The sequence below is a fragment of the Triturus cristatus genome, chromosome 3_2 (assembly GCF_964204655.1).
Source record: "Triturus cristatus chromosome 3_2, aTriCri1.1, whole genome shotgun sequence".
Lineage (NCBI taxonomy): Eukaryota > Metazoa > Chordata > Amphibia > Caudata > Salamandridae > Triturus > Triturus cristatus.
In genome coordinates this window covers 947,640,439-947,664,465 of record NC_140584.1, presented here as the reverse complement: position 1 = coordinate 947,664,465, position 24,027 = coordinate 947,640,439, and the positions used below count along the sequence as shown (strand labels likewise).

At 45.4% G+C, this 24,027-nt stretch overlaps 1 long non-coding RNA gene across 1 annotated transcript in view; it reads left to right on the top strand.

Annotated features, from left to right (window-relative positions):
- Positions 1–24,027, top strand: part of LOC146858857 (uncharacterized) — a 106,259-nt gene that overhangs the window by 11,174 nt on the left and 71,058 nt on the right. Inside the window, exon 2 of the long non-coding RNA XR_014980032.1 lies at positions 10,813–11,031. This is a non-coding gene — a long non-coding RNA (uncharacterized LOC146858857). The remainder of the gene's footprint in view (positions 1–10,812; positions 11,032–24,027) is intronic.

Sequence of the window (24,027 nt, the reverse complement as noted above, 5' to 3'; positions counted from 1 at the left end):
GTTATGTTAAATCCTTTTATAACACGCAATAGCTACTCCAAAGAGTGTCCCAGCGCGGAGCCAAGAGGAGTTTCAACATAGGGCCAGCAATTACGGAAACAGGTGAGTTTTTAATAGTTTCTTAAATACGAACGGTTCTTGAGTGTCACGCAAAAAAAATGGAAGAGCATTCCAAGCCTGAGAGACTTTAACAGCAAGAGAGTAACCACCCAATTTGGAGCGGGAAAAGCGAGGCACTGTCGCCAACAAAAGGGCAGACGAACGTAATAGTCTGGGCGGGGCATAAAAAGAGAACCGTTTCTGTAGATAGATGGGTCCATGATCATAAAGTGCCCGGTGAGCAATTATCAATGATTTAAATTTGACCCTCTCCGCCACGGGCAACCAGTGCAGGGCGCGGAGATGAACACGCACACTACTCCTCCTAGCGATTCCCAAAAGCAGCCTGGCGGACGCATTCTGGATCACCTGCAGTTTATTCATAGAGTAGCTAGGGATGCCAATATACAGGGCATTAGCATAATCCAAAGGAGACAAGACTAATGCCCGAATAACCGTCTCTTTGGCAGACCGAGGGAGGAGAGGGGGAAAACTCCTGAGTGTTTTGAGGAGGCCAAAACAGCAACCTGAAATCTTATTCACCTGAACAGAAAAGGAGAGGTTATCCTCAAACCATACTCCTAGATTTTTTGCGGATTTGCCATTAGAGGAAGGAAGGGGAAATCCAGGAGGCCAAATCATATTTCTGAAGTCAAGGGGAAAGTTGCTGTAGAGAAGGATCTCAGATTTGTCTTCATTACACTTGAGTTGAGCCCTAGCAAGCCACCCAAATACCGAAGACAAGCACTTCTGTACGGGCAAGACTGAGTCTGCATCCTTACCCCATGTGAAGAGGAGCTGGGTGTCATCAGCAGATGCTATCGCCTGAGCCCCCAACTCCTCGGCCAAAGAGACCAAATGAGTAACATGGATATTAAAAAGAAGGGGGCTAAGGGAAGACCCCTGAGGTACACCCGTAGTGACCTCCTGCGAAGAAGAGGCAGCCGGGTTTCAGCCAAACCTGTTAGACCCGCCCTTCCAGGAAAGACCTCAGCCAGGCCAAAGCCAGACCAGAGACACCAATCTCCGTGAGGCGGGTGAGCAGTTTGGAGTGCGGGACCGTGTCGAAAGCAGCCGACAGATCGAGCATAACCAAAGCTGCTCTACCACCAGTATCTAAGCAGTCGCGGATGGCTTCAGAGATCTCAACCAGCGCTGTCTCCGTGCTGTAGGAGGCTAGAAACCCAGACTGCGCCGGATGCAAAGCATCAGATTTATCCACAAACTCAGTGAGTTGTCTGGTGACTACTTTCTCACAGCATTTGGCTAGGCTGGGGAGGAGAGAAATCGGGTGATAGTTCCCAGGAGTCAGAGGGTCGAGAGTAGGCTTCTTCAACAAAGGAAGAATTTTGGTCTGTTTCCACTCCAACGGAACCCGGGCCTCATCAAGGGAAGCGTTAATAATAGCATTAACCTCAGGGTTAATGATCTCCGCTACTGCTGCCAACAGTCTTGCTGTGCAGGGATCTGTGGGAGAACCGGACTTCAGACCCTTTAGGATCTTGAAATGACTGACCAGATCCACAGGGGCAAAAGCTGACAGCACGTGTTTTAAAACACCCTGAGGTGACACAGCAGGCCCCGCGACAAAAGGAGAACCAGGGCAAGAAATGAAGGTCTTTTGAATCAGACAAATTTTATCTAAGAAAAAAATTTGATAAAGTATTGCACCAATCCTCCGTGGCCGGGAGAACACACGTTTGAGCTGCAGGAGACATAAAACTCTGAACTTTATAAAAAATCCCCTTGGCGTTGTTATGGGCCTGCTCGATGCGGGCTGTGAAATATTGTTTTTTGCCTGAAAAATGGCGGAATAGTAAATTTTTTGTCTGCCCCTAAGGGCAGCCTTGGCCAAGGGACAGTAGCAGCTAGGGCGCCAAATCCGTTCAAGTTTTTTACATTCCTGCTTAAGCAGGCGCAAGTCTGAGGAAAACCAGGGATTAGAAGGCGAGGCCCTTGAAAAACTAGATTAAGTTGGAGTAGCAAGCAAAGACATAGACTTGGCTAACCAATTTGTGAAGCCCGCAAGACTCCCCTCGAGGTCTGGAGTAAGGGAAGGTCTAGAAGCCGCCAGGACCACCGCCAAAGTAGCGGGATCAACTTTTTTAAAAGCTGGTTTACGAGAGTTAGATCCCATCCCACAGGCCGAAGCTAGCTTTCAGCAAAAAAATGTAATAAAATGGTCAGACCATGAAACTGGCAGTGGGTCCTCAACCGAAATGCTAAAATTAGAGCATATAGGGTCAAGGATATGACCGCCCTGATGAGTCGGATGGATGACCCATTGCGACAGTTGAGCAAGCTGAAAAATATCCACCAGTGCAATGGCATCTTTTGACTCCACCTGATTGAGGTGGATATTCAAATCCCCTAAGAACAGAAACTGCGAAAAACGAAGAGCCCTAGTGGTCAACCCATCATCCCAAGACTGCAAGAAAGAACGAGCAGAACCAGGGGGGCAATAGATCAAAGTTCCTCCTAATAGAGAATGGGGAGAGAACCTAATACTGAAGTCCAGCGCCTCCCCATCAACCCAAGCATGAGTATCACCCCTAATAAAATCCACCCCTCCCGGCGATCTGCCCTGGATATTTTATATCCCAAAGGGATGGCCAAAGTAGCAAACGCGTCGGAAGTTACATCCAGCCACTTTTCAGTGATGAACAAAAGGTCAACCGGTCGGTCAGAGAGAAGTTCAAACACTTCACAATTATGTTTTTTCAGGGAGCGCACATTAATCAAAGCCGCTGAGATGGGAAGCGGCATAGAGGGCTTGGGCCGAGGGCCCGGGGGTTGCTGGGAAACGAGAGGTGCTAGGTGTAAACAAAAACCACAGGCAGCACATGTATGATCCTGGGCAGCCTGCAGGTCGAACTGGGAATGGATATGACCTGTCGACTTACGAAGAGCTTCAAGCACCTCCCTGCAATAAGACAGCATAGCCTGAACACCCGTAGGCCAACGGGCAGAGTAACTGGCCCAGGCCTCTTCCGAAATGCTGACGGGCACAGACGGACTTGCCTTTTACTCCACCACCTTCTGCTGTCTGGAATAGACGAATGCAGACCCAGGAATCAGTGCAAATTTTTCTTTATTGAGGAACGCCCTGCACCTCCGCCATTACGCGTTTCAGCCTACCAGAGGCCTTGATCACATATATATATATATATATATATTTATCATGGCTGTTTTCTATGTAGTCAACAGCGAGTTAATGTGTGACGATATTAAGTTTAAATGTGTTAGCAAACATTCAACAGTATTTGATTTGCGTATTTGTTTTGTTGTAGAATGGGATCCTTTCTATCTCTATGACTAAATGGTTGGGTAACCATGACAACGTTGTATTTAAAAACATGGCAATTGTGTTGTACCTGTGTTCAGTGACCAAGGCGGCAAGACCGTCGAAACGCGTTTGGCCATGCAGTTGTGAATAAATATTTTTCTTTGACGGAATCTCCCACGGAGTCAGCGCCTCTTCAATTATAGTTGAACTGGATTGTCGAATATATATATATATATATATATATATATATACACACATATATTTTGGCCATTGGCTTGGCCCAACACCCGCACCCGCTGTTGAGCGATCCGGATTAAGCCACATTGTGAAAAAAAAAAATATATATATATATATATATATATATATATATATATACATGCATATATGTTTCCATAATTGGCTTATTTGATTCACTACTAAGTCCCTGGTATAATGCACTGTGTGTGCCCATGGCCTGTCCATTAAATAGTGCTAGTCGCCCTGCATACTGCAGCACTGATTGTGCCACCCACAAAAGCAGCCTTTCAAATGGTTCTCAGACCTGCCACTGCGGTGTCTGCGTGCAATTGTGACTGCCATGTTGACCTGGCAAGTGCACCCACATGCCAGGCCCTAACCTTCCCTTTTATTACATGTGAGTCACCCCTAATGTAGGCCCAAGGTACCTCTGTGGGCAGGGTGCAGTGCATGTTAAAGGTAGAACATGTACTAGGTATGTGTGACATGTCCTGATGGTGAAATACAGTGTATTTCGTTTTTCACTATTGAAAGTCTATCTGTCCCATAGGATAGAAAAGGAAGTACTCTGTAACATCTTACAAGCATAACTTCCCATTGGGATGAGATAGAGAAATTGAGTTTAGTATGCCCGAACTCAGAATGTAAAAATGCATCTTTTAGTAAAGATGATTTTTATGTTGTGTATTTGAAAATACCACTTTTAAAAAGGGGGTATTTTCTTGCTTAGCCATGATGTGTGCCTCTGCTGGGTTGTGGATCGTCTGTCTGGCTTTGGAGTGACAGGGGCTAGGGATGTGCATTCACTGTAGACAGTCACTGGGGGAGGGGTCAAGGTGTGTCCTACCTTTCCTGGATGAGTCAGGGCTTGGGCTGAATAGACCTGGGCTGCATTCAGAGCAGTGGGAGGAGTTTCACTGGCACCTGAATAGGCCTGGTGTGCATTTAGAGTGGTGGGAGGAGATTTCCCTTGCAGCTGCTTAGGCCCTTTCTCCCTTGCACAATGCTGTCTCCACCCCTGCCAGGAATCTGGGCCAGAGAGGACAGAACTGGTTTGGACTGAGCCGAGAGACTTTTGCCACAAGAGAACAAAGGGAAATGTGGTATAAATATTGGGGCACAGTCTCCAGAACTTTTGATAACTGCTGAACTAAGGAACCTGCCAGAAAGAAGAGCTGGAAAAGCTGTCAGGAGGAACTTCCACTTTGCGGCGTGCTCTGCTGTGTTAGCCTGCTGCTTGCTGCTGCTGCTGCTGTCTTGGGCAGGGAAAGGACTGGGTTGTACTTTCATCATCCTGCTGATAAAGTTTTTTCCAAGGACTTGAAGTAGAATTTACTTTCTGTTGGAAGTCTCAGGGAGATAAAAGACTCAAGAGACTCACTTGATCAAGGAACCTTCTATGAAGAAGAGCTGGAAGAACTGCCCGAAGGAATACTGCCCTTTTGCTGCGTTATTGTTTTGCTGGGTTGGCCTGCAAGTGCTGCTTCTGCCTTGGGAAGTGAAGGGACTGGACCGAACTTTCTTCACTTGTTGCGGAGTATCTCCAAGGGCTTGAAATTTAGCTTGCCTTCTGTCCACGAAGTCTCAGGGACAGAAAATACTTCACTTATCTCTGGGTAATGCCTCTGGAGCCGTGGGTTTCAGTTGCCACAGAGGTGAAAAGCAGCCGACACCGCTGCTGGCTCTGTGTCCTGAAGGCACCGCAAAAGATGGGATGAAGGTGGATCTGCCGGATGGGTGCACCAGATCTCTTTGTCTGTGTTCACTAGCTTGGCAAAGTGAAGTAAGTGTCCCCACCCTACACTGAAGGAGTCCCGTGCTTCCTGAAAAGTGAGGAAAACTTCCCCGGGTAAAGTTCCCACACTAGGATGTATCCCTCCTCCCTCTGTCTTTCCATGGACATATCCTACTCTATGGACCGAAAGGGTTCAAGGTCCCAGATCTGCAGTTCCCTATCAAAGGGGGCCCTACGTAATACTTCCTTCACTGCCACCTTCCCCACCTGGCCATATGCTGTACCAGGTAGGGGGTCAGCATGTCTTCTTTGCCACCCCTAATCAGCAGGCGTGGCAAAGTTTCTTACCAAATCATGCCCTGTATCAACCTTTTCTCCCAGTTATGCGTGTCAGTTAACCATCAAGTCACATGCTAAAGGTGCACTGTAAAATAGTAAAGTTGCATGTCCGGGAGCACCAGAACCCTTCCACCATGTCTCTCTTAAGAACCGATAGGGTGACCCGTCTGTACTTTCCCACCCACACCAGAGAAAGTAGGCTGTCTAGGCATAAAGAGGTATAAACAGCGAGAGTGGAAACCATGTTGGCAATAGCTGTCCCATCACCGTTAAGGGCAAAATACGGTCTACATTTATGCGCTTGTATGTGTTCTCTGTACGTGTAACCTTCAGTCCAAGGTAACTTCCCAGTGAATCCAGAGCTCGGGCAACTGCTCAGGCAGCACCGTGGTCAACCTCCCCCATTGGAAGAATAAGGTCTTTCGATTATTGAGCTGTAGACTCTACCAAAAGCCGTCATCTGTCTCACCAGGGATGGCACAGACTCTACAGGCGAGTTGAAGTAGACCAATGCATCATCTGCATACAAGGAGACTTTTATGGTTCTACTCATCAGCTTGTATACGCCAGGGCTCCAATTCTCTACGCAACAGAATCGCCACTGACTCCACAGCTTGAGTTAACAGGAGTGGGGCAAGGGGACAACCCTGTTGGGTACCCCTCTTGACAGCCCATGCCTCTGACACCTCACCTCCCACCCAAGCCATGTGGTTTGTGTACAACAATTGGACCCAGATTCAAAACACTGGGCCAAAGCCTTTCCCACCCCCAAGTATCGCGATGAGAACTCCAGTTGACAGAATCAAAAGCCTTCAAGGTCGATAGATGCAAGCTCCATGTCTTGATCCATTCCGGTGGTCTTGTGCAGTACATGGGTTCAGCTCACCAGAGATTGTGGGCCATGCAACGAGCTGGCATGAACCAACCCTACGCACCACCCCGCAAGCATCTCACCAATAACTTACATAGAACCTTAACATTAGAATTAATCATAGTCAGAGGGCTGTACAAGGAGGGATACTCTGGGGTGAGCTTTAGCACGAGACAGATGATCCCCTCACGCATAGTAGGGGGAAATGGGTCCCAACCCTCAGCCTTTAAAAACACCTCCAGCTGTTTCTCCACCATTGTCGGGGAGTAGGCTACAAGAATTCAACAGGAAAGCCATTGCCTCAGGGGTCTTTGATGCCCTCCAATAAGTCATTTGCCTAATCTCGTGAGAGACGAGGCACGTCTAGTCCCGTAAGGAACCCCTCCGCCAATTGCAGCTGGTCATCAACCCCGGCTCGTTACACATACTGAAAGTGGTCCACTAGGACCCTTAGAATATCCTGACATTCTGTCACACACTGCCCAGCCGGAGATTGGCAGGATCTTGCGCTTGTGCTTCAGTATCGAGACTAACAGCTGACCCAACTTGTCACCCTCCCTGTGTAGGCGCTGTCGGTAGGCAGAAAGTGTGTGGCGGTCCAGGGTCTCCCACATCTCATGCAAGGAGCACTGAGCACACAGAATCTGCAAGTCCACATCCGCTGAGTCCTTCTCCTTTCCCTGAAATTTTGCCAACCAACGCTCACAGGCATCAATGTCCGCCAACAACTGCCTTCGGACGACACATGTGGTCCCAACACAGACCCCTCGGTCTTTAAGAGCATCCTATTCATTAGCGCTAGAGGTGGTAGTGACCCACCTCAAGATTCGGTCCCTATGCACATCCAATATGCAGTTAAAGTCTCCTGTCTGGATTATCAGGGACCCCAAGCAGCCCTCCAGCAATACTTGAATGGCCCAATAAAATACCCATCATCAGTGTTTGGACCACAGGTGTTCAGGATGGTAATATCCTTGCCATTTAGCATGCCCTGGAAGAGCATATACCATCCCACCACATCGGCCTCACTAAACGAATGGTGAAAGGGGACTCCTGGGGCAAACCAGATCACAACTTCCCTAGCATAGGACCAGCAGGTTGCCACAAAGAGCTGCCCTCTAAATTTTTTAGCTAACCTGTGGACATTGTTACCCATTAAATGAGTCTCCTGCAAACAGGCTATCTGGACTCAGTGGCCCCGGAGGGATGAATGCTTGGTGTAACCCTTAGCCATCTGACATTCCAGGTGATGATAATGGTGCAGTCAGTCTTTAGGTGTGTTGCCCACACAGTCAAACCTCCAAAGAGGAAACAGGGTACCCATGACATATAGATGGAGCACCCCAATTTGCACCTATGCAGGCACTGAAACCAGCAAGCAAACCCCAATAGGAACTCATGGAATGAAGTAGAACCAACTGTTGAACACCCCCTCCTGGACAAATCACGACATAACAAAACTGTGCGTTACCCCATTTTGTGTCTTGCTGTCAGGACCTACAGCTCAAACCCCCACACTCCTCAAACAGCACACCTACCATTAAGTAGTAGAGAGGGCTCCCTAGCCCTCCCGTGTGTCATACGTTGTGCCCCGTACCCTGTTGCATACAGTGTTATATGGCATTTCCCCCATCTCGTATTCCAGTCCCTCAGGTCTTTTCATGCTCATCTGTGGCATCAGAAAGCGCAATGTCCATCATCAAAGTAGACGCAGTGGCATGTGCCAGAGTTCAGTCTGGAAGGAAATAGTGCCATTTTACATGTCCACTGTTCTTTCCTAAAGCTGCCTTCATTTTGTCACATTGACTTTTAACACACATTTGAATTTGCAAAACTTGGGTTAGTTTCTTGGAAACATTGACTCTGCTGACACAGAGAACTTAACATTATGTACAAGGCCCTCACATGCGTTATACAAAAGTGTTTATTATTGCGTCCATCTGGTGACACAGCTACCTGTAGAATGCAAACAATGGCAGCCTGATCACACTCTCGGCCCAAGGCAAGGATGTCTTTTTCTATATATAAGTTTTAGTTTCCTACGTATAATCAGAGGAAACACTTTGTCAGACTTTGAGAGGTCCCTGCATTCTGAAGCTCTCACCCAGCAGCTGACGGACATCTCCGTTAGGTGTGTCCAGTTCGTGACGAAGACGCGTTCCTACATTCTTACCCTTCAGTTAAGGGGTTAGATCATCCAAAAGGAGGTTTCTTGGCAGAGCATACATTTACACCTTAGACACGTAGGTTAGGGTTTGCATCATAGGAGTACGCTAAACTGTTATACTGTATATGAATGCATACATAAGTTGTCTCAGCAAGATGGTGGATCTCTTCATTTCGTACACTGCCTTGACCCTCATTATAACTTTTGTCTGTTCTGTCTTTTGATTATTACAGCACATATTTTCTACAGAAGAATCACTTTGGTTCAATAAATATTGGAAAATGTCCTTTTGTGTATTCTTTGTATATTTCTCTGAGCAGAAGTGTCGAAGCAAAAGGTTCTAGATCTGTCACCATGGTTCCTGAGGGGAAAAGGGTTGTCATGTTCAGTAGTTGCCAGAACTGTTCGCTCCCTGTCTAGGTGAGGGAGCTAACAGTGGCACTGTGAGCTAGGGGTCCCAGGGAAGACATAGCCTGGGGGCGTGCAAGGAATCAGTCTGGCACCATCCTAAGTGTGTCGTCCACAAATGCGCAGTTCCTACTGATTAGTGGAAACTACACAACAAAGCGTTGGTTGGGGCCATGTTGTAATAATCTTTGAGTGACTGCATGTCTGCAGTTTTCAGAAATGTTTTGTGTCATGGTATGTAGGAAATGGATTACAAAATGTCTTATTTTGTATGGATCAACTGAGTAGTTCCATTGTGCCTTCTCAGAGATCCCTACACATCTTTTAAACCAGAGATGTCCGTGGTGGTTGGAAATATCCTCCTCAGCTGAGTAGGTATACGCTATGTATTGGCTGTTGGTAAATTCAGTCTTGAAAGGTTCCGATTCCCACAGAGTTAGCCACATTTTGTAATCCATTTCTTAGATTACATTGCACAAAACATTTCTGAAAACTGCAGACATGCAGTCACTCAAAGATGACTACAACATGGCCTCACACCTTCGTGATAGAGGCACATGAGGCATATAGAACAGAGGTATTTTACACCTGGGTTACACTCCCTGCTGCAGAGGATGCTACAAAAGTATTTCATGAATATGAAATAGGTGAAATACTAAATAAATACCCTCCATATGAGAAAATATAAGTTCCTTTCACTTACCAAGAAAATGCTAATTGGTTTAAAGGCGCCCTCCGCTATAGTATACAAAAAGTGAGATTGGGCCCACTCAGCAATGAGGAGACGACATGGCCAATCCTAGCGGACTATACAACGCATCCCGGTATCAACAACTTGACTGCAGGGTTTATATAATAGTCTACTAACAATCTACAGAAGCCTCACAATTTGTGATGAGAACATTAACTCTTACACCTGCACGGAATGTTTAAGCAGAAGCACCACAGTTACCTACACTAGGCATCAGCCAAAAAACACTGAACGTAGTAATGGGATAAGTTCCCACAAAAAGGGAAAAATTCAGTTTTGGATTGCACAGAAAACAACCAGCTTGAAGCAGCATTTGCTCATAAGGGTCAGCAGGAAAAACACAATACTAACAATTTGCTTGACAATTGGGATGGCTCCCCCGGTAGAGGACTGTGCCACTTGGGGCACGGTCTTCGCTACAGAATGTACTAGAAGACGTGGTACCCCTCCTTTGGCGGTTCTACCTGAAGTATTAACACAGGTCCAGGATGAGCACGGGGCAGCACATGCAACTGATGGGCAATTCTGCTGCGGTATCCGCCATAATGTTGAGTAACATTAAAGGGGAAGCTGCAGCATTAGCTATACACCAATGCTTAAGGGGTTTGCCTTCTGCACAGCAGGAACACGAATTACTGAAAATTATGTAACAAACCTATGCTACACTGAGTAGAGAAAATTTGGGTTCCAGGCCAGGAAACCACAATTGAAGAGTAATTGTGAAAAGGATAATTCTAAGCAAGCACTAGATTCTTCAGCGAAGAAGTGGGACAATAAGAACAAAGATAAACCAAAATCACGGGGTGGGTCTCCTTCACAGGACTCTACTGAAAAAAGTTACTACTTGCGTAACCGTGATAATGTTAAACCACCTGATCGGTACAAGGATAATGATACATGTTCCTCTTGTTCTTTCCAGGACTCATTCGATAAACGTTTGGAGAGAGTCCGGCGGTCAGAGCGGAGATCAGAAGAGCACATGAAACAAAGGAGTCAACGGTGGTCTGATTATATAATTAAACAGAAAGACATGCCCTGGATTTTGAGGACTCTGCTTCTGAACAAGGAGTGAGCATTGATAATACTGGACAACACTGCAGAAGTCATGATAGTTTGCCAGGACCTGATGGATTGTCTGGTGGGTGTAGCGCTGAGTGAGTGTATATCATAGTGCAGTGGTTCCCAATCGGTGCGCAGCGGCACCCCGGTGCACCCTCCAAACTAGGCAGCGGGCGGCGCATCAAATGTTTCAGATTTTTTATTTTTACTGATAAATTGCCGGTTAATGTCACAGAAATGTGTTATTCAGTTAAAGCCTTGTTTTTCACTAGATTGCAGCAACTTGAGTTCAGAACTCAATGTTACTAGTGGATATAGGTTACTCATATTTCCTGCTTATGAAGACAGTAACGAACAAGAGCATCTGCATGGCAAGAGGTCACCTGGTTCCCAATCCACAAGTGACAGTGGTCATAGTAGCTGTCTGCTATAGAACACAGGAAGAAAAAAGTGATTTGTAATGAAGCTACCCTAGAACACATAGGACCCATTTTGAATTTGTGTAACTGGAGCACAACTATCAATGTACAGGATATAAGCAGTACCCTCCAGGCTTATACAGTCCTCGGAATTCATTTGGAAGAGGAGACCAAAAGCTTGGTCATTTTTCCTGGAGGATTAGGGAATATACTCCAGAACTGAGGAAAACGTTTCTGCTTCGAAATTAAAAAGATAAAGAAGAAACACTACCTACCTCAGCATGGAGAGAATTTGCCTTGCTTCTGGGGAGCTGGAGTCTGGTGGTTCTGAGTGTCAGTAAAGGGATTCAGCTTGACTAAAATCTGCCCTGAGGTGCCCTTATTGCACCGTACCTGCGTTTCCCTGACAAGCAACGCTGAGACCATCAGGGCCTGCGTACCTCCTCCTCACTACCCACTCTAACAGTTTTCCTTTAAGGGGCCAGAGAGCGATTCATACCTACCAATGCAACTTTGTTCAATGACAAGCAGCAATAAACCTCAGTTTGTCCCTCATACCAGTGTAGCACTTGCGAACTCTACATTGGCAGTTCTGACAGTGGCAGTTGCTTCTGCTGACTGTGCAGCACTGTAGAACGCATATGCTCATCAGGAGCACACACCTTGAACTAAAACAAGACTGAGATAGGATGAAAGCACAACCGACCCCCAGCATGGATGGTGCTTGAGCAGAGCAGTTCAACCAATACTGCCAGGCCAGAATAATGTGTTCCATCTACATTTCCAATTAAGATATAGCCTTGCAAAACTGAGCCCTGACTTTGCCCTTTGACTAGTAAGATAAACTTACCATTAAAGCTGTATTTATGTCATAGATGCTCAGACAGCATAGTTTTAGCTACAATGTAACCACAAACATTTACTCTGAAGAGAACAGATTGTAATATTTGGCTTCCTGAAATTATAAAGTACATCTTCCTGAGGTAAATTAAGACATTTTCCTTCTTATAGAAGAATTGATATTTATTGTATGTGATAAATGTCCCAACTGAACTAGGCGGTCCATCCCATGTTACACTACAGGAGTACCCCATGCAGTCCCTGCTCGGACCTTCATTTCAGCAAAGAGAGAGATGGGAGCCTCAACTGTTGCAGCTTTGCATGTGCAAGAAATGCGGGGATGGGAGTGGGGTGCAGGGTCCGGATAGCCATCTTGAAAGGTGCTCAGACGTTTGTGCTGCCCTTTTCTCCTACAAGGCAAACAGTGACATGCCTACTGCTGGAGGAGGGGTGGCTTCCTCAGAGTCAGGTGCATGTCTGTGGAGATGATGTCAGCTCCGGTACTGTTCTGAGATGATCCAAGAACACTAAAAAAGCCCTGTCCTTTCACACATGGAAAGGACAAAGGCTGATCAGCCCTAATTGGTTCCTTCTGGTTGGGTCACTCGCCTACTAGCACCCTGATACTGTATCGAAGGATAGTTTTGTTTTTTTACGTGGCCTTGGTACTATTGATCGAAGCTGCCCTTTTTCATTGGTGAGTCACAAAGCCTGCTCACTATCATCTAGATATGGATGCATTCATAACTTTGGTGCAGGGGCTCCATATATTTAAAAGAGATTTTTTAAAGGAAGAGATTAGTGTTGCGGATCTCTCCTCCTTTAACCATGGGGTTTACCTTTCAACCTGGTTCAAGTACCATAGAAGCACCTGGTGTAGAACAAGGCCTTCCAGGACTTCTGAGGTCTATTTACTGTTGGACTTCCTTAACATGGAGGCATGTGTTTCCACATCTGAAATTCGCTATAAAAAAAACTTGCGTAGGAATGAGCTAAAAAAAACATCTCTTCAAACAGAACTACATCACAATGCACTAACAGTTCACTTCTCTGAGAACCCAGTCTCCCCCCAATCAGTCATTGATACTGCACGGGATTCCGCAATGGACAGGATAGGATTACATCTATGATTATAATACCTTCAGCAACTTTAGCCCAATTTCTTTCATAGAGAAGAGTGGAAGTACTCGTGAGGCCAGGCTTACATCCATCCACCTGCAAAAAACTGGGAAGCTGCGGCCAACGGCCAATAAGCCAAGGGAGCCATGGGTTGAAAACATTTGGGAACCACTGTCATAGTGGAAACACCGGATAGCCGGATAAGCTTTCCACATTGTTCATACGAAGTTCAACTACAGTTGGAGGGAGACTTGCCCAGACTGATAAATGTCCTCTTTTGGGAGGAACTAACTCCGGGTTATATTCTACCGGCCGAAAAATATTGGCCACCTGACTTTGTAATGAATTTCCTAAAGAGGAAAACGTGATTTTACCAGCCTTTTCCAACCTCATTCCAAAATCAATTAAACACTCATGCCAGGGAGTGGACTTTAGCCCTGGCTCCTGCGCTATTCCGCAACCATGTGGGGTGGGATGATGGTTCACCTTATCATGACATTCCACAGAAGAAAACCCTACAACCGCAAAGACAATATCCAATAAAGAACTAAGCTAAATAATAAGATGGGGAAATCCAACTTGAATATCAAGGTGTGATCTAAAGTGTCACCTCTTCAATGAATAATCCTGTTTCCTGGAATGAAACCAGATTAATCATACAGTCTAGCATTAGATCACAGACACCTAAACTCAGCTATACGCACATTTGCAGTACAAAATGTACACAGTGCCACACTAATGAATAATCGTGTGCGGCAAAAATACAAAACAACACTAGATCTCAAATGGATTTTTCTGCCAAAATATAGCACCTGAAAGCAAATAGTTGATGGCCTTCACGGTGCTCGGTTCTCAGAAATAATTTTGCTGTTTACCACAGGGGTATAAGAATAGCCCCGGGCTGTTTTTAGCCAGAGTTACAAAACTACTTGAACATTTTGGTGATCAGGCTTTGTCCTATGTAGATGACTTATACCAGACAGGCGATTTTACCTGATGGAACACTTGACCAGAGTAGACCGCATGGGCTATAGATTCCATTTAAAAGGCAAAAGCCTGGCAACCATTTTTTTTTTTTTTTAGAAAAATGTGCGTTGTTCCAGCCTCCCGCGACTCTGAAACAATTACAATCCATTACAATCCATATTAGAATTTCTGAGTTTCAGCAGAACGTACATTCCAGATTACACAGAATGGGTAAAACCAATCTAAAATCTAATTCATCCAGACTTTTCAAGCACACATTGGACACAAAAACACGCAGAAATTTTACATTCCGTCCAAACTGACATAATAGCTTCAAAATATTTACACACGTGTAAACACAACAAACTTGGTGATCCGTGTAATCGTAGGTACATCTGGGTACACATGTCATGTTCAATGAAGGGGAAACGGTACCCATTGCATTTAAATAGCATTTCTACACCAATGCAGAAAAGCATTTTGCACCTACTGAAAAAATACCGACAGCAGTTCAGACTGCTGTAGTGAGAGAGCAAGCCATGGTTCAAGGAAAACAAATTATTGTTGTGACCCTAGTACCAACCGTAGAGGCAGTTTCCATAGCAAGAGTTCTGAAAGCTAAAGGTCTACATTGAAGATGGATACAATGGGCAAATGTCCTCACTGCAACATGTGTAGACAACAGATTTAACCCTACACCACAAAACAAAAGCATTTGTCCAGTACAAGCAGGAATATCCTCTACCTAGTGAAATAATGCCTTTAGAGTGCTAGGACTATATCATTTACACTGATGGTTCTGCTCAGCCTGCTGTATGGACCAACACTAATATTCAGTAGAATGCGCAGTCAATCAAAATGACTTTATTCGGTTCCAAGAACCATAAAGGTTCACAAAAACATATTGCTAAAATAAGGCTTCGTATCATGATTACAGAGGCATGAATAAAAATCGACAATAAAAAGTATACAATGAAGCATTCAGGCAAGATTAAAAAGTAATATCAAATACCCCACACGTCCATCTCTAGTATCGTATAATTTGTCCTTCACAAAATGGAGCCAGGGGATGGACAATGTACTATCTAAGTTGGTACAGTCTTTGATAACGTCGCTTGAAAACGTTAAATTCCTCAGATAATCAGATCTTAGCCCATAAAAGCAATGGGGCGATATCAATTCGATCATCAAGACAGGCCAACCCAAGCTCCTGGTGACATAAGGGTGTAGGAGCACTATTTGGGACCAGCAACAATCTCTTAATAAATTTGTTTTCCAGAACCTGTAGTTGACGGGTTTTATGATTGCGCCAGACACCCGCCCCATAGGCTTTGTAGACGCTAACCAGTTTTGTCACTGGTTTATGGCCTAGCTTGCGGGCAAACCAAAATAACTCCTCCACAACCCGACTAGTATGCTGTACCCTCGCTGTAATAAGATGGTCCCAAATTAAAGTATCATTGAAAATATTCCCTAGGCATGTAACATTTTTCAACTTGTCAATGGTCTTGCCCCTAACTGCAAATTTCCTTGTTTTCATAACTTTAGGGCCATTCACCATGACGTAAGATTTAATAAAATTTACTTTTAGGTCAAACACTGCCATGAAATTGGTAAAAGCATTCAATGACTTTTGGAGGCTGTTGGCTGTCAGAGCCATTAAAACAGTATCATCCGCATAAGATAACATTGGAATCGTGTTGCCTCCAATTTTTGGGAAATCAAGTTGCTTCTCTAATAAAAAAAGCCTCTAAACCATTTGTATACAATAAAAAGAGAAACTGAGCTAAAATGCAGCCCTGCCGGACACCTTCAGGGGAGACAATGGGCCCAGTCTTCTCCCCCCTAGAACTATATCGTATGGCAACCGTAGTGGAGGTATGAAGTCTGCACAGGAGGGATAGAAAAGCTTCTTCAAAACCCATTTGCCCTATTTGTCCACACAATTTGACCCGATTAACCATGTTGAAAGCACTGGACAATTCCATGAAGGCCAGATGGATAGAAGCCCTATTGGCCTTCATGTACTTGCCCATAATGAGGGACACATTTAGGCACTGTTCAGTGGTACCCATCGCCCTTCTAAAACCATATTGTAGTCTAAACACAATCCCTGAACTATTTGCCCAAGACTCAAGATGCGCAAGGATAACCCTCCCCAATACATTTGCAGTGGCGTCGATTAATGAAATTGGCCTATAACAGGCAGGGTCACTCCTGTTACCTTTCTTATATACTGGAACCACAATTGCCTCCTTCCAGGTTGATGGAATGGGGCCAATCACTACAGTTTTAAAAACATTAGTGCGCAGAGAACCCCATAATTTGGGGTTTCTTTTGGACAGATCCAAGGGGGCCCCCTCAGGACCAGGGGCTTTCATGCTAATTCCCCTTGCTAGGACCTCCTTAATCTGTCAACATGATTGATGAACTTGGTTGTGAAACCAGGGTTAGGTCGAATACCGGTTCCCCACTTCCTTCAGCTATTAAGGTGTTTTTGTATTGAATATAACTGAGAAGTGGGATTCCCAAGTTGCCCCCAGGATCAGTGAATCCAAGGGTTTAGGTTCATCCTTAAATAGGGGGCGATTAATTATGTCCCAGAAACTCTTAGAGTCTACCAAGGCACTGGCTCTCTCCAATTCCTCCCAAGCCTGACTCCTCAGTTCCTCTTGTTTTAATTTGAGAGTGCGCTTGTATGTCTGCTTTAGGTTTTTGATTATTGTTCTATCAAGGGGTTGACATGGAAGGCTATTTTAAGATTCTTGTGCGCTCTGGAACACTCAGCGTTAAACCATCGCACCTCCTGAGATTCCCCTCTTCGAGATGATCTGGTCAGATCTTTTGCCACATCTGCACAGATCAGTTCAAAGTCATGAACCACCTCATCAGGGAGAGAGTCCACATGAAGACAACTCATAATGAGATTTAAATTTGTCGTGACAGTTTTTGCTTCAAATTGGATGGGATCAACTTTACCCCAGCTTAGTCTCAATCTTTTATTTTGATTAAAATCAATAGGGCGTCCATCACCTTTCCCAACCCTAGCTATTATACAGAAGAGAACAGTTAGAGGGTTATGGTCACTTGCAGTATTTGTTACTACCTCAAAGTCACCAACAAGCGGGGAGTACTTCCTAGTAATAAGGTGGGACACTTGGTTATGGAGCTGCAGACCAAATTATTGGTGTTAATAAGGCCCAGGTCTTTGCCAATAATAATGAAGTTCAAGGCCTCACCCTGTGGAGTATGGATAAAATGTGGCTGTGGCTGGCCTTTTGAATCTAACAGCCCACAGACTCCACTGTCGCTGAGAGAACAAATTGTGCAATTAAAACCCTGCACCAAAAGGATACACAAGGGCTGCCACTTTCCCGCAATGTTATTAACCCACACCTGTAGGTCCTCAGAAATGTGACTTTTTTCTGGTCAAAGATATTATAATACCAGTTTACTAGCAATAATTTAGCCTGGCTGAAATTTGAAATGAGTATTAGCTGGTAACAAGGTGAGGTGTTTACAACATGGGTTTGAATGTACCCGTATTTGACTGAGATTAAAGTCACAAGCCCTCCTTTCGCCCTCCCAGCCATTGAGGGTATTGCATGGACGGTAAAAGAACAATAACCGTCAAACACAATATCATCCTGGTGCCATGTTTCTTGGAGGCAAATATCAAAGCCCCTAATATAATCCACCCAATCCTCGTTAGTTAATTTTGTATGTATTCCTGCAATGTACCATGAAATTATTTTACACGGGGGGTAACATGTGTCTAACTCGCCATGCCCCCCTTTGTTGATTGCATGGCGGGCATGGTGAGCAGGATTGCTGTACCAGACTCACCCCTCCCCTGATTTGTAATAGGAACCACAATTAAGTCCTGGATGGGGGTTTCAGTATTAACTGTATCATGACTAGGGCAACTGATGTTTAGCAAGAAAGCAGATAAGACTGTTGAGTGCCTATTCACAATATCATCCATATCTACAGCTATCCCTAAAACAGGGACCCATAGGCATGATCTTTTCAGTTCGACTAGACTGTCTGGGTAGGCAGTCAATAAAGATCCGTCAGGCCAGATAGGGCATCAAAGCGGTTAAGGTGGATAAATGGAGGGGGCTAGTAACTTTCTGGACTGAACCCTGGGAGATGATGACTTACTAATCCCCTGGTAGGGTGGGTAGAAATAGCCCAGGGGAAAGTCCTTTATCAGATCTTTTGGTGAGTTTCTGATGTGCTTCAAGACAAAGAGCTCGCAACTTGCGTCGTGGAAATTTAATACAACACAATCCCCTTCTAGGCATTTGGTTGTAGGACCTATCCAACCCACCCTCCTTGCCATAATAATGTGTTCAAGCCAATTTATATGTGATTGAATTTTCCTCGAGCACCAATGTGCAGACTTATTTTTAAGGCTCGAGCAGCTTTCTTGTTGCCCTGGGAGGAGGTGGGGGACACTAGTTAAAATCCCTGTGTAAGGAGTACAATCAGGGGGCTAGTTTAAAATATTTTCCAACCCCTTCCCAACTAAAACTCTGTGCCTTGGGTCCAAGTTAATTAACAGTTCTCTTGTTTCCCGCCCCCAAGCATGCCCAGTCCTAGTCGCTCTCTCCCATTCTACATGCTCAGTCATAAAAGGCCGACTGCACGATGGAACTTTCCATCCTGAGAAAGCATACATGCAGTCACTAGGTGATTGCACGGTACAGCTGGCAGAACTTAAGACTCTCGCACTACAGAATATGGATGCTGGATTCCCTACACTTACTGTGTGTGAGATTGGTATACATGTGTACAATCATATGAGTATCTTGATTATTGGCGTCACAATGGATTTAGAGATTCGAAAGGCTTCACAGTGAAGCACAAGTGGCTTTGGCAACAGGTGGCGAAGCTGAAAGAATGCTTGCCATGGGCTCATGTCATTCATACATTGAGTCATCAACGTGCTGGCGTTCATGCTGCAGGGAATTCACTGGCTGATGGAAGCGCAAAGGCGACAGTTCGGAATGTCGCAGTTGCCACAATCACTCGTTCAAGTATGAGAATAGACAGACATCATGGTGGCCGTCACTGATGAGTGCAATGACACACACCTGCCAAAATGCTGTTCACTCAAGTACTCCCACAAGTTAGATGCACAAAACACAACATATGCTCAGAATCCAGGAGTGGGGGACAGAGTAATATCAAACAGTGATCGCAGACTATGATGAATTCTGGCTGTTCACGAGGGTCTGGCTTCTGCACACGAAGGGGTGGCTACTACATTTCACTTTTGCAGCAACCTTATTGGTGGCCGGGTCTTTTGTCCTGAGATGCGACATCTGTCAGCAGATGAAGGGTTCCACCGTGGCGCATCCACCACAAACACCTCTTGATTTCCAACAAGCCCTTCGCTTGTGTTTATTTGGACCATTGTTGCCCCCTTACATCTGACAGGCCTTGTAAGTATATCTTGGTGGCAGTGGATTCCTGCTATCGATTCCTAGGGGTACTGCCACAGGGTTCGGCAGACTCCCAAACTGTTATAAGGATCTGCAACTCTTTCTAAGGACATACACAGTTCTGATCAGGGTCCGGAGTTTAGCACTTGGGCTTACAAAGTGGCCATGTGAAGATTGGGTGTAACCCTGCATTTCTCGTCTCCATACCATACAGTGGGAGAAAACAGTTGTGGAGAGGAAAAACCGGGACTTGAAGCGGTCTTTAACAGCAAGGGTATTAGGCTTGGGTCGCAGTTGGGTCCATCACATACATGAGGTCTAGAGGGCTTTGAACTATATGCCTAGAAAATCCCTGGGTGTTTGAACTCCTTATGAGATCCTGTTTGGGGTTAATATGTGGGCCCCAGATCTCGATAACGCCAGCACAGTTTTACAGAAATTGAATGATTTCTAGGATGAACAAAGCAATGTCCAAGTAAAACGCACTGACACTAGAGAAGTAAAGGTGGTTACGGCAAGGACCGGCTGGATTCTGAAGGTTGGGGATCTATCAGAGAAAAGATTATGGACAAGAAAGAATTTGGGCCTGTTCTGGCTGTTGAAAAAACAAGTTACTTACCTGTATACTGTAGTTCTCCAGTATTGATATCTTTTATAGGTTCACATGCTTAAATCTTCCCCGTCGTCATGGTGGGAGTCCCATGGTAACAGTAAAATAGCAGTATAAAAGACAAAAGGACAATCTCCTTTGAGAATCAACAGTATTTAGTAACCAGATTGCCTCATTAAAGAACATCCGAACTCCAGCCAATCACATCGCAGACCCCTGAGTATGCATCCCCTGCAGGGGCACCATACCTCAGATTTCGAGCACAAGTTTAGTTAGCAAAATAAAAGAGGTTTGGAAGGGTGCACCTGTAAGGGGAGGATGGGAGGCCACATGTGAATCTATAAAAGATATCAATACTGGAAAACCACAGTGTACAGGTAAGTAACTTGTTTTTTCTCCAGTATTGTATCTTTTATAGTTTCACATGCTTGAATCAGACTAGTAAGCAGTACATATTAACAAAAGGAGGTGGAAAAACAGGTGGACCACCCCACCATGCAACAAAGTCATCACCTAAACTGAACCGAGCAACTTAATTTTGCGTGTATAAAATATACAAAAATATATATATATATGTACACATATACATAAATAAGATTTTCCAGAAATAATATTGATAATAATAAAAATAACAATAACAAAATATTCCTAGAAACCTCAGAAATTGTGGCCTACCGTAAGCGAATAGACGACGAAGAGCTGCTTGACCAACTGCAGTATCCGTTCTTCGCGAAGTATCCAAGCAGTAGTGCCTTGTAAAGGTATAGACGCTTGTCCATGTCGCAGACCTGCAGATGTCTGGTAGGGACACACTGGCAAACAGGGCCGAGGATGTTGATATCTTCCTCGTGGAATGGGCAGTTACTTTAGAAGCAAGCGGGTGACCCGCCCTTTCGTGGCAGTAGGTAATAGTAGAAGTAACCCAATGAACAATTGACGCTCTAGACAAAGTCTGACCCTTCCTAGGGACAGAGAAGGCGATGTGCAGTTAAGGAGACTTGGGAAAAGATTTAGTCCTTTGTAGGTAAAACTTTAAACATCATCTGATGTTCAAGGAATGCAGAGCTCTCTCTGCTGGTGTACACGGAGCTTGAAAGAATGAAGGGAGGACTACAGGTTCATTCAGATGGAACATGGTAGGCACCTTGGGTATGAATGAAGGATTAGTGTGTAGCACGACTATCCTGCTGGAATTGAAGGTAAGGTTCTGTTGCTAAGAAAGCTTGATTTTCGCTAATTCCTCTAGCAGACGTGATGGCTAAGAGAAAAGCCACCTCCAAGAGAGAAATTTTATGTCACCCTTGTGAATTGGCTGAGATGGTGCTCTCATGAGATGGGACAACACAATGTTCAATTGCCAGAGCACAGAGCAGGCAGGTAAACCGGTAGGTAGGCTCTGAGAAGACCTTTCAGGAATTCCTTTACCAATCTGCAGGAGCATAGAGATGACTGGCTCGAACGTCTCCTATACCTTGAGATCGCATCCAAATGAACATTTACTGAAGAATGAGAAAGGCCAGTTTTTGCTAAAGACAAGAGATATGGCAAAACATCCTCCAGAGAAGAAGAGAGAGAGGATGGCAGGAGTGCTTTGTACACCAGGAGAAAAATTGTTTCCATTTGGCTGAATAACACTTGACCGTGGAAGGAGCACGGGCCTTGTTAAGAATGGAACGGCATTCCTCAGAAATCTTTAAGTCACCAAACTCTGTGTGGTGAGGAGCCAGGCCAACAAGTGAAGAAAATGAATCTGTGGCTGAATCACTTGGCCCTTGTCCATTGGGAGTAGACGTTCCAAAGGCTGAAGACGTATTGGAGAAGTTTCTGCTAGGCGAAACAGCTCTGTGAACTAGTATTGCCTTGCCCATGCCGGGACAATGAGGATAATGCAACAAGGTCCTCGTTTCATCTTCTGTAGGACTTTGGGTATTAAAGGGAACACGTAAGCAAACCTCCCTTCCCAGGAGAAATGGAAGGCGTTCCAAGACAACCTGGCTGAGGGAATCTGCTGGCGTAGAATTCAAATTTTTTGTTGAGAAATGTAGTGAACAGATCCAGGGTTGGCGATCTCCAACACGGATTTTTTTTTCCAGCTGAATGGCATTCAATTCCAACTCGTGACACTGCTTGGAAATCCCGGCTGAGCGAATCAGCCCATTTGTCGATCATCCCTGGAACGTGCTGGATTTGTAAGGAGATGTTGTGGTGAATCAACTTATTCCAAATTCATTGCGCCAGACTTGAGAGAGCTGGAGATCTCGTCCTTCCTTGTTTCTGAAGGTAAAACATGGTGGTTGTATTGTCCGTGCGGACAAGGATCGACAAACCTTTTATTCTTGGTAGGAAGGAACGTAGCCCTAGAAATACTGCCTTAAGCTCCAATAGGTTGATGTGGCATAGAAATTCCTGGTCCGACCACTTCCCCTGAACCTGGAGTTCCTGGAGGTGAGCTCCCCATCCCTGCATGGAGGCGTCCATTGTCATAACCATCTAGGGTTCTGGCAGAAGGAAGGATAGGCCTTGTGAGAGATTGCTTCTTACTGCCCACCAAGACATCACCTTGATCATCTGAGGCGTGACTAATATAGTGTCCTCGAATGAGCCTCGAGCTTGTATCCATTGGGCTTTTTTAGATTTTGTGGTCTCTAGTTGGCATAGGTAGGTACCTGTGACAAATCGGGACCCTTGCGTCTAGTCAGGGTAAAGTGGTACACTCCTAAAATAACCCCTGCTCACCCCTTGGTAGCTTGGCACGAGCAGACAGGCTTATCTCCGAGGCAGTGTGTGAAGCATTTGTGAACCAATACAGTAATCAAGTGACAACACTACAGATGGACACCACACAAGTTTTATATCAAAAATAAATATTCTTTATATAGACTTCTCACAAGACCATAAACGGTTACTTTTAAATGGTAGAATTTAGCTTAGTTCTCTTAAGATGGTAAATGAGACACTCAGAGTTCAATGTACCTTATATGCAACAAACAGGGCAATGAAAGTGTTGCAAAGATGGTGATGCGTTGAAGATCCGGTGCAAATAAACAAAGATGGCACTTTCTTCTTAATGTGACACGCTTCCCGGGGATGCGGCCGCGCCTGATGCGACGTCAATCCTCTTCTCCGGTGATGCGAGATGTTTCCTCAAGATGCGAGCCATGACAGGCCCTGCGACACGCTACTCGGAGATGCGACGGTGTCTGATGCGACGTCGATCCTCATCTCCTGCGATTAGCCGCGACAGGCCCTGCGACACGCTATCCAGTGATGCAGTGGCGTCTGCTGCGACGTCTGTCCTCTTCTCCGGCGATGAACCGCGACAGGCCCTGTGACATGCTTCCCAGGGATGCGGCAGCATCTGCGGCGACGTCGATCCTCTCCCCTGGCGATGCGAGGTGCTTCGGTGGACCTGCGTTGACTCAATGATTCTTCTGCGACCCGCTTACCGGAGATGCTGCGGCGTCTGCAGCGACGTCGATCCTCTTCTCCGGCGATGCGAGGCGCTTCGTGTTGTGAAGCGGCAGTTCGGTGACACGCTTTTGTTTCTTGAGTCGCGCTTCCAGCTCCTTGTGACACGCAAGTCCTCAAAAAGTCCAGAACAACTTGCAGGCACTTTAAAAGAACTCTTGGGGAGCTGGTGGGTGAAGTATGTTGTCCCAGAGACTTCAGCA